The following is a 12094-nucleotide window of genomic DNA, read 5'->3' on the forward strand; positions in this document are numbered from 1 at the left end:
TGATTGACGTTCTTTTTAAAATTACTTACATTCTTGCTTCCACATCAACAAATAAGGAGTAGATTTACAAGGGAATATTTTACCTATAATAACTAGATAATCTTACTTGGCAGAGAGAAAAAAAAAAAAGAAAAAAAGTTTTGAACATCACTTTACCAATAAATAATTTCACGAGATTGCAATTTTATCTCATTTCATATAAAGATAGGATATCACTTTACCAATAAATAATTTCACGGCAATGCAATTTTATCTCATTTCATATAAAGATAGGATGGAAACAGATGCATGTTGGGTTGGTAACATTGGGTCCCACTCAAATTCAACTTAAGGCCTAAAACTTTTTAAAGTAAAGTATAGCAACGTCATTGGCTGTTTTTGAGACAATGACAAGAAATTTCATCCAAAAAAAACCTTAAATCATATAAAAAGACAAAATTACCCCTTAATATTAAATCCAGATTTATTGCAAAATATTAGACCTGTCAAAATAACGCAATTTTCCCTGAAAGTTTAGGGCCACAAATTAACTCCACTTGGCGCCAAATTAACAACCCGTGAATTGCAAAATATCAAATTTGTTTTTTTTTCACCAAAATTTTGTTCCTATTTTATTTAGTATATTATCTATTAATTTACAAAAAAAAATATGGTTTTTTTTTTAAAACAAAAATTTAGTTTCTTGTGTTCTTTACCAAAATGGGATTTTCTTTAAAAATATATTGTAAAGAAAATATTGGGTTTTCTTTATGTGGTTTTCTAAATATGGGGTTTTCTTTATTTTCTTTACAAGAAAATTTTGTTTCTATTTTCTTTATTAATATTTGGTTTTCTTTTTTTCTTTTTCTTTTTTTTTACCAAAATTTTGTTATTTAGAAAAATTGTTGCAGAATAAAATTATTATTATTTTTTTAAACAAATGGGGTTATCAATTTTGTTATTACCATAAAAACAGAATGGAAAATAACTAAATAACTAAAATAGCAAATCCAGTGGGGGCTACGCAGCGAAGTAACACTCAGTAACATTAATTAGCTCTTGAAAGACATCGTTAAGAGGTTAGATAACCTGTCCATAATCTCTCACAAATTTTTTAAGGCAAAATTGAACAACATTGACAGATATAAGTAGCATCATAGACACCATTTTAGTTTGGTCAAACTTTTTTCTTTTTGTAAGAAATTGAAAATTTATTACAGCAAAAGAAATATGCAATTTTGTTATCAATTTTGTTATTTTGAGAAATTGTGGATTATCAATTTTGTTATTTTGAGAAATTGTGAGTTATCAATTTTGTTGTTTTGAGAAATTGTGGCAGAATGAAAACAAATGGTTTTTTTTTTTTTTTTTACCAAAAATTTTGTTATTAATTCACACATGAGTACTTTCATCCAATTTATTAATCTGGTTCAAGAATGTAAATATGTGCGTGTGTGTGTGAGAGAGAGAGAGATGAAGAATATAGACTACATATATAGCATTGTGGCTGTTTGTTCATGAGGAGTAGTTTCGTCCAATTTATTAAATTATAAAGTTAAAAAGGACAACTAAATGGTCAAAGGGCAATTTGGTCAATTTTTCATGCTAGTTGGCTTCAAGGGGTGACTTCATCCACTTTTCAATCTTTAAGAGGTGTCATTGTCTAAAAAACATGTAACTTTCATCTGAGTGTCTTTTTGACAAACCTCAAGAGATGTTGTACTTTACCTAACTTTTTATAGGCTACTCAAATTGGGGCAACCCATTTTCAAAATATTAAACTGGGCTCGCATTAGATTAGTTGGGTGAAAAATAAGTTAATCTTGATTTAGCATGGAGTTATATTATTCCTATCATAAAAAATCTAAAATTTGAATACGTGAGTAGCAAATATTAAGCACAAATTTTAAAATAAATTGTCTGACACGAATGAATTTACAATTATTGATATTTAAAGAAAAAAGAAAAATAAAAGATTGATCATGATTACGAACATTTAATATTACATGTAAAATTATGAATATACAACACTAACATTAAAACTAGGTTCAGGTTGGCTTCATATTATCAACACTTCAATCAAAAGCATTTTAGTTGGGTCCGTCAGACTTGAGTATGATATGGAGCACAAGTGTAGCTAAGGCTTTGTCGAAATGAGTCATGAAAGCTTGGAGCTCGCCAGAGTTGCTGGAGCAACTTCACCGTGTCAGGTTTAGACATTTTCAAAAAAGTAAAAAGACAAAATCGATGTTACAGCATTACTTTAAGGTAAATTTCTTTTAAAAGTATTTTGATGGATCTTTCCACATAATGTTAAAACATTAAAAAGAGTTTTAGGCATACTTTTTAAAATATGGAGCAAAGTGTTACGCAAAGTATATGTTAAGGGTGTTTTCTGCCCTTATCCCACTAAGAATATCATCAATGAAATCTTTCTAAAAATAAACCCTAGAGAATAATCCATCAATAGGCATTTCACTTTGCATTTTGGAAACTTAGATTTTGAATAAAAAAATCCCCATCCAAAGTTGTAAATAAGAAAAATAAAATAAAACAAATATACAAATGCATTCAAAATAAAATAAAATAATAACAAGTTTAATAAATAAAATCAGATTTATTGTATCTTAAGTGGCTTGCTAGGTCATACGCATTGTAATTGACTTCCAAGACAGTTTGGCCTAGTTTGGTGCGTAGGAATAGAAAGAGACAGAAATGGAATGCAAGTGGGAATGGAATAGGAATATTATAAGAATTGAATGATCATTCTCATTCCACTGTTTGGATGCAAACAGAGAATGAAATAACCATTCTCATTGCTGTGTTTGGTTAAATCAAATAAAAAGTTAGAATGGAATGATTTGTAAATTAATTTCTTCAAAATTTCCTTGCTTGTAATATACCAATTATATTAAAACATATTCTTATAATATATCAGTTATTATATTAAAACATATTCTTATTATATAATAAAACTAAATTATACCAATAGATGCTTGGGCCATTGACTAAAAATGGTATGGGACCGTTGGTGGGTGATGTTATAGGAGTGTTTATATGTGTGTGTGTGTGTGTGTGTATTTAAATTGATATACGAAGTATATATATATATATATATCTGCAAGTGAATCAATGGGTAGAGCGGAACAAAAAAAATCCATAAAGAAAGAGAGCAACTAGCAACAGTGCAGACGGCATAATCCAGTGACCAAATGCCAGCGAACCTCTTTTATTCTTTTCTATTTTTGGCTTTTCATCTATTCAACCATTCTTCTTCTTTTTTCTTCTTTTTTCATCCCATGGCAAGACTGTTTGTGATGATCTTGTGGGCGGGTGTGTCATGAGCGGGTGCGAGAGACACTGACAGGCTACCACATTGGCGAGCTACGGGTGCACAGTCCCACATCGCCTGGGTAGAGAAAATGTGAAGTGCTTATATGTAAATGTGTCATCTTCAATTGGTATGAGGCCTTTTGGGGTGAAACCCAATAGCAAAACCGTGCGGGTTCAAGCCTAAAGCGGACAATATCATACCATGTGGTGGAGCGGGTTGTTATACTGTTTCGGTGAGAACAAATTGCAAAGCCAAAAAGGCAAATAAAGAGCGATATATATATATATATATATATATATATATTCCATGGTATACAGTGAAATGTGAAGAAAGAAAGAAAGAGGAGAGAGAGAGAGAGGGTGTACAGATATGAAGAGAAAGAGAGAGAGTGCGAAGAATGCATATGGGTTTTTTTTGGTCTTTGCATTTTATTACTTTAATTTAGTGGGAATGGAATGGCCATTCCACGAGTCCAAAAGAGGAATGGTCATTCCACCTAAAAGCTGGAATGAGCATTCCAAGGGAATGACCATTCCACTTTCAAAGTGGCACACCAAACAAAAGAAAGGAATGAGAAAGTGAAATGGTTATTCCATTCCACCCCCATTTCATCACACCAAACTAGGCCTTAAAGTTGATTGAGCATTAATAAAATGTATATTTGAAGTCATCAATGCGCCAGTGACCTAGTAGTATTAAGTTCTTACTTTTTAAAAGGATGTCAGGAGTTCAAATATCTATGGAGGCATGTGTGTTTTTACCAACTAAATAAAATAATAATAATTTATCAATAGAGATTTCACTTCGCATGTACTCCAACTCTATGTGTCTTAAAGAATTTGTCCTCGTTTCCTGCTTTATGTGACTTGATCAAACATTCCATTTACAATTTTCTCTTAATAGTGAGGTATTTGTTATTGGGCTTTCTTTATCTCAAGCTTAGCCCACAAACTTAGGGCTTTAGCAAGGTATGTTAGGCATGGGCTGGAACATCATACGATTCATACATGTAGACCGAGAGGCTCTCTGCTGCCATAGAGCCTTTTCTTAGGGGAATAGAAATAATGAGGTGGGCTCATGATACATGTAAGGTTAGGGGTAGGCGTGGCAATTCGTGTTGGCGTGTCGTGTTCGTGTCGACACGATTACTACACAGACACGATTAGGGTTGACACGAACACGACACGATTATTAATCGTGTCTAAGACGTTTGACACGAACGCGACACGATTATTATACGTGTAACACGACATGACACGCATAACCTATTTAATAAATGGGTCAAGACTTGATATGACACGAAAAGACACATTTAAATCATTTTTGACACGAATACGACATATTTTGCTAAATGGGTCATTTTTTACACGAATACGACATGTTTATCTGACACGTTAGTTAATCGGGTTAATCGTGTCATAATCGTTTTTACAAGGTCAAACACGAACACAACACGTTTAGTTAGCGGATTAATCCGTGTCAACATGATTATGACATGAACACGATTAGCCCAAACCCTAACCCGCTTATCTCGTGTCGTGTTCATGTTGTGTTAGCATGTCGTGTCAAATATTGCCACCCCTAATTAGGGGTGATTACAAATCGTATCGGATTAGGCATCAATTCTAATCAGATACGCTACTAATAGATTAGACAAATTTAAATTTGCCGTCGATTCGTTGTCTCACGGATCGAATCGGATCAGATTAGATTCGCGGATTGAGTTTTATCTAAATTATCTATTATTATTATTTTTAATTAAAATTATTTGTTATTTATTTATTTTTTAACCATAACCCAATAGATAAAATTTTAATTTATTAATATTAATTTATATATTTAAATAATTTTTAACTAATACATCCTTACAATCCATTAAATTATCATTAACTAATTAAATTAACTAATATATTCTTTTAAAATATATATATATATTTCACAGATCACATCGGATTTTTAACAGTCCAATCCATGAGTTATAGATTAAATTTTTTTGAACCCGTTACCGATCCATGGGTGTAGCAATTCGATCCAATCCGCACAGATTGGACCTGATCGAATCGGATTCGCGAATTCACGAATTATTTATTCACCCCTATCTAAGGTTCATATATTACAACATTAGTATATTTTACCTTGGAAAAAAAAAAAAACGGGACATAAAGAGAGAAAATATGAAATTTTGGTTTTTTATTTTTTTCATCAGTCACTAATTGAATTAAGTGTAATGAGTTCAATTTATAGACACTAAGAACAAGGATAAATCAAATGATCAATTTCACAAATAAGGTTTAATTGGATGAATTTCAAGCACTCAACCAAGTTATGTCAAACGAAAGATAGATTTGCTAATAAAATTGGCGCGGCCAAAACTTATCTATGTTTTTATTCCAATTTTTTCACTTTTGGGCTGAAATTAATTAGTTTCAGACTTAAAAGCCATTATTTAGAGGACGATATTATGCAACCATAATGTTACTCCTTTATAAAGTAATCAGGTACAAGCTCGGGAAACAATGTGTGTGCGAGAGTGTGTTTGTGTGAATGACAGCAACTAAAGCTAACACGAGTCTTGTGTGGCATTATTGACACGCACATAAGTGGAGAAGCACCATCAAATAAAAGCTATGAAGCTTTTGGCGCGACACAGACGCGGAGACTCCTAAATTCAACGTGCAAATCACCTAACCTCTGTTTGTGGAAGTGTCAAACACGTCCTGACAAACACACACACACACACACATATATATATATGCTTTTGTGCACTGATTCAATAGTTGCAGCCCGATGAAAAATAAAAATAATAATAATAAATAAAATAAAATAAATTAATTGCAGCCCTTTTCAGAAGCCATAGAAAGATTCAATAAATTGCAGCCCTTTGCATAAGCCATGGTCATAGTCCTAAAATTCAACGTGCGAGGGGCCTAACCTCCACCTGGGTATGGTCGAATTTGACGAGAAGGATAGACCACAATGAAAATATTAGACAGAGAAATTCATTTATAACACCTAACCAAAAATAGGATGTCAATTTAATCTGTTCTGCCTCGTCCCTGTCCCTATTAGGACGGATTTGAGATCATCATCCTAACCAGCAAGAGACTAATTTGAAAAATTTTGAACTCGCCCCAATTAATGATTGTTATATAAATAAAATTTAAATTTTAACAATATTTTTGTTATTAATACTGTTTACTATACTATAAAAATTTTAAAAAGGTATCTTAAATTTATTCATATTTAAATTATTTTTCTTAAAAATTATGTACAATAGGGCGCTCCAATTACGATATGGGGTGCCAAGAATTGGGTTCGGGAAAAAAATTTCATTGGTGGGACCGGATTGGAAAAGAGGTGCCCCGTCCCGAACTCGCCCCATTGACATTACTAACCAAAAACTTAAGTTAATCTCTGTAACGGATGTGTGTTTTGCTATCCAACCCAAAAGGTTAAGCTCCGCACCCAAAACATCCTTGTTGTGGTTGGGTTACCTTACCTATTCAGGATGGTGCACCCAAACACATTTGTATCGTGTGCTTGATGTAGTACGGGATTAAAGACTAAGTGTAATTCTAGTACCAACTTTAATAGGTGAATGCTTCGCGATCCAACCAAAAAGTTTAAACTATTAGGGGGGCTAATACTTAACTCATTTATACTTATTTCATTTCCTATCTAAATTTGATGTAGGACAAGTTTCCCTTGTAGCAATAGACCATAATATAAATATTAGACAGAGAAATCCGAGCCAAATATTATTTTTTATTTTATTTTTTTCAAAAGTTATTCAAAGATTTTCAATTATTGCATTAAGATGCCACTTAATTTAGATTTCAATTATAAATATAAATATACAAAAGTAATATTAATACTAGGTTTGGGTTGGGGTGATGTTGCCAACACCCCTACTCAATCCTAACCCAGATTGACTTGAGCAAATCAACCAAACTAAAAAAATCATAAAATTATTTGTTGAACCATAAAAAATCAAATTGGGTTTGAGTTGGACAAAGAATACCATCTCTAAAAATAAACCATTTTTCGCTTACAGAATATTCTATTGATACGGATTTCACTTCACATTTTTTGGAGAGTTGGAGTTCGAATAATATATATATATATATATATATATCTTGTTCGACACATCCATTGTAATTGACTTTCATGACTAGGGTTGATTGAGAGTATTAAAAATTTTTAGCTAACACGTAGTGCAAGGCAGTGCAGGACGAGAAATTAATAGGTGGTTTTGTTTTTAATTTTTCAGTTTAATCAAAATTAATGTTTAATAAGAAGTTCTGTATCAAATAGAGAAGCTAACTAATAACTTTCAAATAGAAGTATTAGAATGAATAATTATTAGTTACAGTATGCTATTTGGTGTTATGGTCAAATTAATATTATTTTTTTGAACTTTACTTTTCAATGTTTGCACTATAATATTAAATGAAATGACAATTTTAACCTAACTTTACACATAAATAATTATTACCTTTTAAATAACACAACATGATCCTTTCAGATTTTCTTTTCTAATCTCCAATATTTAATATTTTTAGGTCTCTTTTGACAAAAAAAAAAAAAAAAATTGAATACTTTACCAGATCAAAAAATATATATGTTTGAATAAATTGCCTCTTTTGACTTGAACAAATAAATAAAAAGTAACCATTAAAACATTTATTTCTTTTCACATGAAAACAAAAAAAAATTCAAAAAAAAATATTTATTGAAGAAATTATTTCTTTTGTCAAGATTGAAAAAAAAATTATTTTTATGGAATAAATTATTTATTAGTAAAGAAGGTTAGAAAAAGTTAAAGTTTTTTAAAAGGTAGTTTTGAACTTTTGAGATTAAGAAATTTTGCATTAATGAATTCAACGACCTTTTTTATTTTTTATTTTTAAAAAAACATAAAATAAGAGCGTTAAACACACACTGAAACACTATATTCTGGTAATGAGTCTCTATATATTGATCCCAACAATCTGTTGATCCGAAATCAACCAGAGGGTGAATTGGACCATTATAAAAAAAATTTAGTCACCTCCAATATTTCAAAAAAAAATATAAATTAACCATTTTTTTTTTCTTCTTCAAATTCTTTTTTCAATATAATACTAAACGGTGAACTAAATTTATAATCAATAGTCATGAAATGCGACCTCTCCATCATTGTGGTGCAAAATTAATATGCATGATTTGTTTGTGTGAACTCTAACATCTAATTCATAAATAATTCATTTTGATATGTCATTGATTTCATATTGTTCCCACTTCATCTAATTGACGTTTTACACATCAACAATTAAGGAGTAGATTTACAAGGGAATATTTTACCTATAATAACTAGATAATCTTACTTACCAGAGAAAAATACAAGTTTTGAACATCACTTTACCGATAAATAATTTCACTCGATTGCTATTTTATTTCATTTTATACAAAGATGGGATAGAATTCATGCATGTTGGGTAGGTAACGTTAGGGTCCGAATCAAATTCAACTTTAAGGTATAAAACTTTTTATCCGCTACTCAACTTGGGCCAGCCCACTTTCAAAATTTTAAATTGAGCTCTTATTAGATTAGTCAAGTGAAAAATAGGTTAATCTTGGTTTAATACTAAGTCACATAAAGCGGGAGCAGCATATTTCAAAAAATCTTAGAGCGGGAGCGCCACATTATAAACTTATAAAATATTCATTTATAATTGTAAATATATGATTTAAATAAATTTCATACAAACAAAAAGACAAAATAGTAAATCAAATATGAGTCCGTTACAATCAATATAACATATTTTATAAAAATGCATAAATTAATCAAACAAGCTGCTTTATAAAAACAAAAACATAACCGTGAATAGGGCATAACAGAAATAATAATAATAATTACTTCCAAGCATAACCGCATAACAAAAAAAAACAATAATAATAATAATAAATTTCATTCATTTTTATACATTTAACATGCTTTAAGGTCTCAGGATGACAATCATTGTCTTTGAAATAACAATATTCAAAATCAAAGACTCTGTTCGAATCCTCCTTCACTTCAAAGAGCCCTAAACTTAATAGCAGAAATAATATGAAACGTTTTAATATTTTGAACGAGAATAATAGTGAATCAAGGATACAAGAAATTAAGAGTCAAGTGAAAAGTCAAGACTGAAGACTTCATTCTCTCCATTCAAAGAATCTTACACTTAATAGCAAAGAGAAATCATAGATTTAGAATATGAAAAGTTATACCTTCCTTTATATCTTTACTAATAAATATTGAAGGTAAGTCATTAAATATTAACTCTATTGTTATATTATTTGACCTGGACAGAGTTTACTTAATTAAATTAAATTGGTTACTTTTTGACATAATTAACCTTAGAAAAATGATACGAGAATCGAACCAAACAATCGAATGAGAAGTCAAATTTAACGTGGCTTGACCGCGTCAGATTAGATACCTCTTCGTTTCTCTCTCCTTGCTTTCTCTAATTCTGGGTTTTTCTTCTCTATTTAATCATATCTCAATTGATTCTGGTTTTGTGTCTCTCCTTTTGATTTTGCAAAATTGAAGATAAAAAAAAAAAAATTAAAATTTCCATGTTTTGCCAATACAAAAGGTACAAAATAAAAAAAACTACAACTATTGTTTATGTCCTATAAATTTTGTATCCATAAAAATCAAACAGAAACTTTAATATGTGATATGTGTATATGTTTCATCCATACGTTTGGACAAGTCTCAAATTAGAATTAATCTGAAGAAATTTGACCACTAGATTTCGAGAAAGAGGATAGATAAGAAGAATTGATGAAGAACAGGAGAGAGGAACGAAGAGTAAGAGAGAGAAAAATGAGTTAGCGTCTTACGCGTAATGAAATTGTCTGATGTGTCTATGGCCACGTCAAGTTTGGTGTTCTTTTCGGTAGAAATCTTCGGTTTCCCTATCACTGCTTTTAGCCTTATCACCATTTAAGTTGGGATAAAACTAAAACTTTTCAAGATTCACATTAAAATCTGTGAATTTATTTTCCAAAGTTGTCGAATTCTTGGACCGAATACGCCGTTTTACCTTACACAATTGATCAAATTTTTAAATTGAATTTGTGAATTCAAAAATATGAGAGTGTGAATTTTTGGCGAATTCACTCTTAAAACGCCAATTCGCACATGGAGCGATGGAGTGCCACAGGTTTGAACGAATTTTGTGACTAAGGCTTAACATGGAGTTAGATTATTCCTATCATAAAAATTCTAAAAATTAAATATTTGGTTAGCAAATATTATGCACAAATTTTACAATAAAATGTCGAAATGGATTAATATACAATTATTGATATTTAAAGAAAAATTAAAAGAAAAAAGTTAATCATGATTACAAATATATTATTACATATAAAATTATGAATAAACAAAACTATTATTTATTATTTATTTTTTTTCGGAAAGTGAGATTCATTGAAGGGGAGAATGTACAAGCCAGGAAGGAAAGCCCACAAAACATGAACAGCCCAGTTCATCAAAATAAACAAAAGAAGATATAGGAAAGCCCAAACATACACTAAAGACATGCAAAGGCCAAAGCCTTACAGAAACAAAGACACTTCTAGTCTAACCAACTGTAGACTATGCGTGTCTAAATTGAACATTCTTCCGGTGAGAACAGAGATTAGGGTTCACAACCCTAAGTGGCTTGATCCGGTGGCTCCGACGAAGGTCTGATGAAGGACGGCAGATTCTAGTCCAGTTGCAACCGTCTAGCAAGAAGAGAGTCCTTGACTGTTATGGTGAGCAATTTTGATCGGATCATATCAGTGATTTGCCTGAACAAAACCAATATTAAAACTAGGTTTGGGTTGGGTTGATATTGTCAACACCTCAATCAAAAACATCCTCGATCAAAAGCATTCCAGTTGGGTTCGCGGGATTTGAGTATGATATGAAGCACAGGGGTAGTGCAGGCTTTGCTTAAATGGGTCATGAAAGGTTGGAGTTTGCCGGAGTTGCTAGGCCAACTTCTTCGTGTTAAGTTTGGGCATTTTTGAAAGAGTAAAAAGGCAAAATGGCTATTACAGTGTTACCTTATGTTAAATTTTTTTTTTTTTAAAAAAAGTATTTTGACTGCAAAATATTAAAACATTAAAATAGAATTTTAAGTACATTTTTTAAAATAGAATATACATTAAAAGTGTTTTTTGCATTTACCCACTAAAAATACCATCAATGAAATCTTTTTAAAAAAAAACCCTATCGATTGGGATTTGTAGACTCAGATTTTGAATTAAAAAAATTCAATCCAAAGTTGTAAATAAGAATAAAAGAAAACAAATATACCAATGCATTCAAAATAAAATAAAATAAAAATAAGTATAATATATAAAATCAGATTTATTGTGTCTTAAGTGGCTCGGTCTCGGTCTCGGTCATACACATTCATTGTAATTGACTTCCATAGTTAAGAATTGATCGAGTATTAATTAAAATTACATTTTTATCATCTAATAAAAAAAAAAGGGTTAAATTAATCTAAATATTCAAAATAAGAAGAAAAATTATAAGGCGTAAATAAAGTTTATGTTAAAATGACTTAACTATTCATAATAATTGAGTTTAAACATGTAACATATTATATATGTCATATTTACGATTATAACATGTTGAATAAAATGGGTTGAACCCTTCAATCCTAACCCAACACGATTAAGTAAATGGGTTAATCGTGTCAACCTGTTTATGACCTAAACCCGTTTAAGATCAACCCAAACCTATATTCG

This window comes from Cornus florida, unplaced genomic scaffold (genome assembly GCF_030987335.1).
Source record: "Cornus florida cultivar Cherokee Brave unplaced genomic scaffold, ASM3098733v1 CherokeeBrave_3.0.0_Hap2_Chr07, whole genome shotgun sequence".
In the NCBI taxonomy this organism is placed as follows: domain Eukaryota; kingdom Viridiplantae; phylum Streptophyta; class Magnoliopsida; order Cornales; family Cornaceae; genus Cornus; species Cornus florida.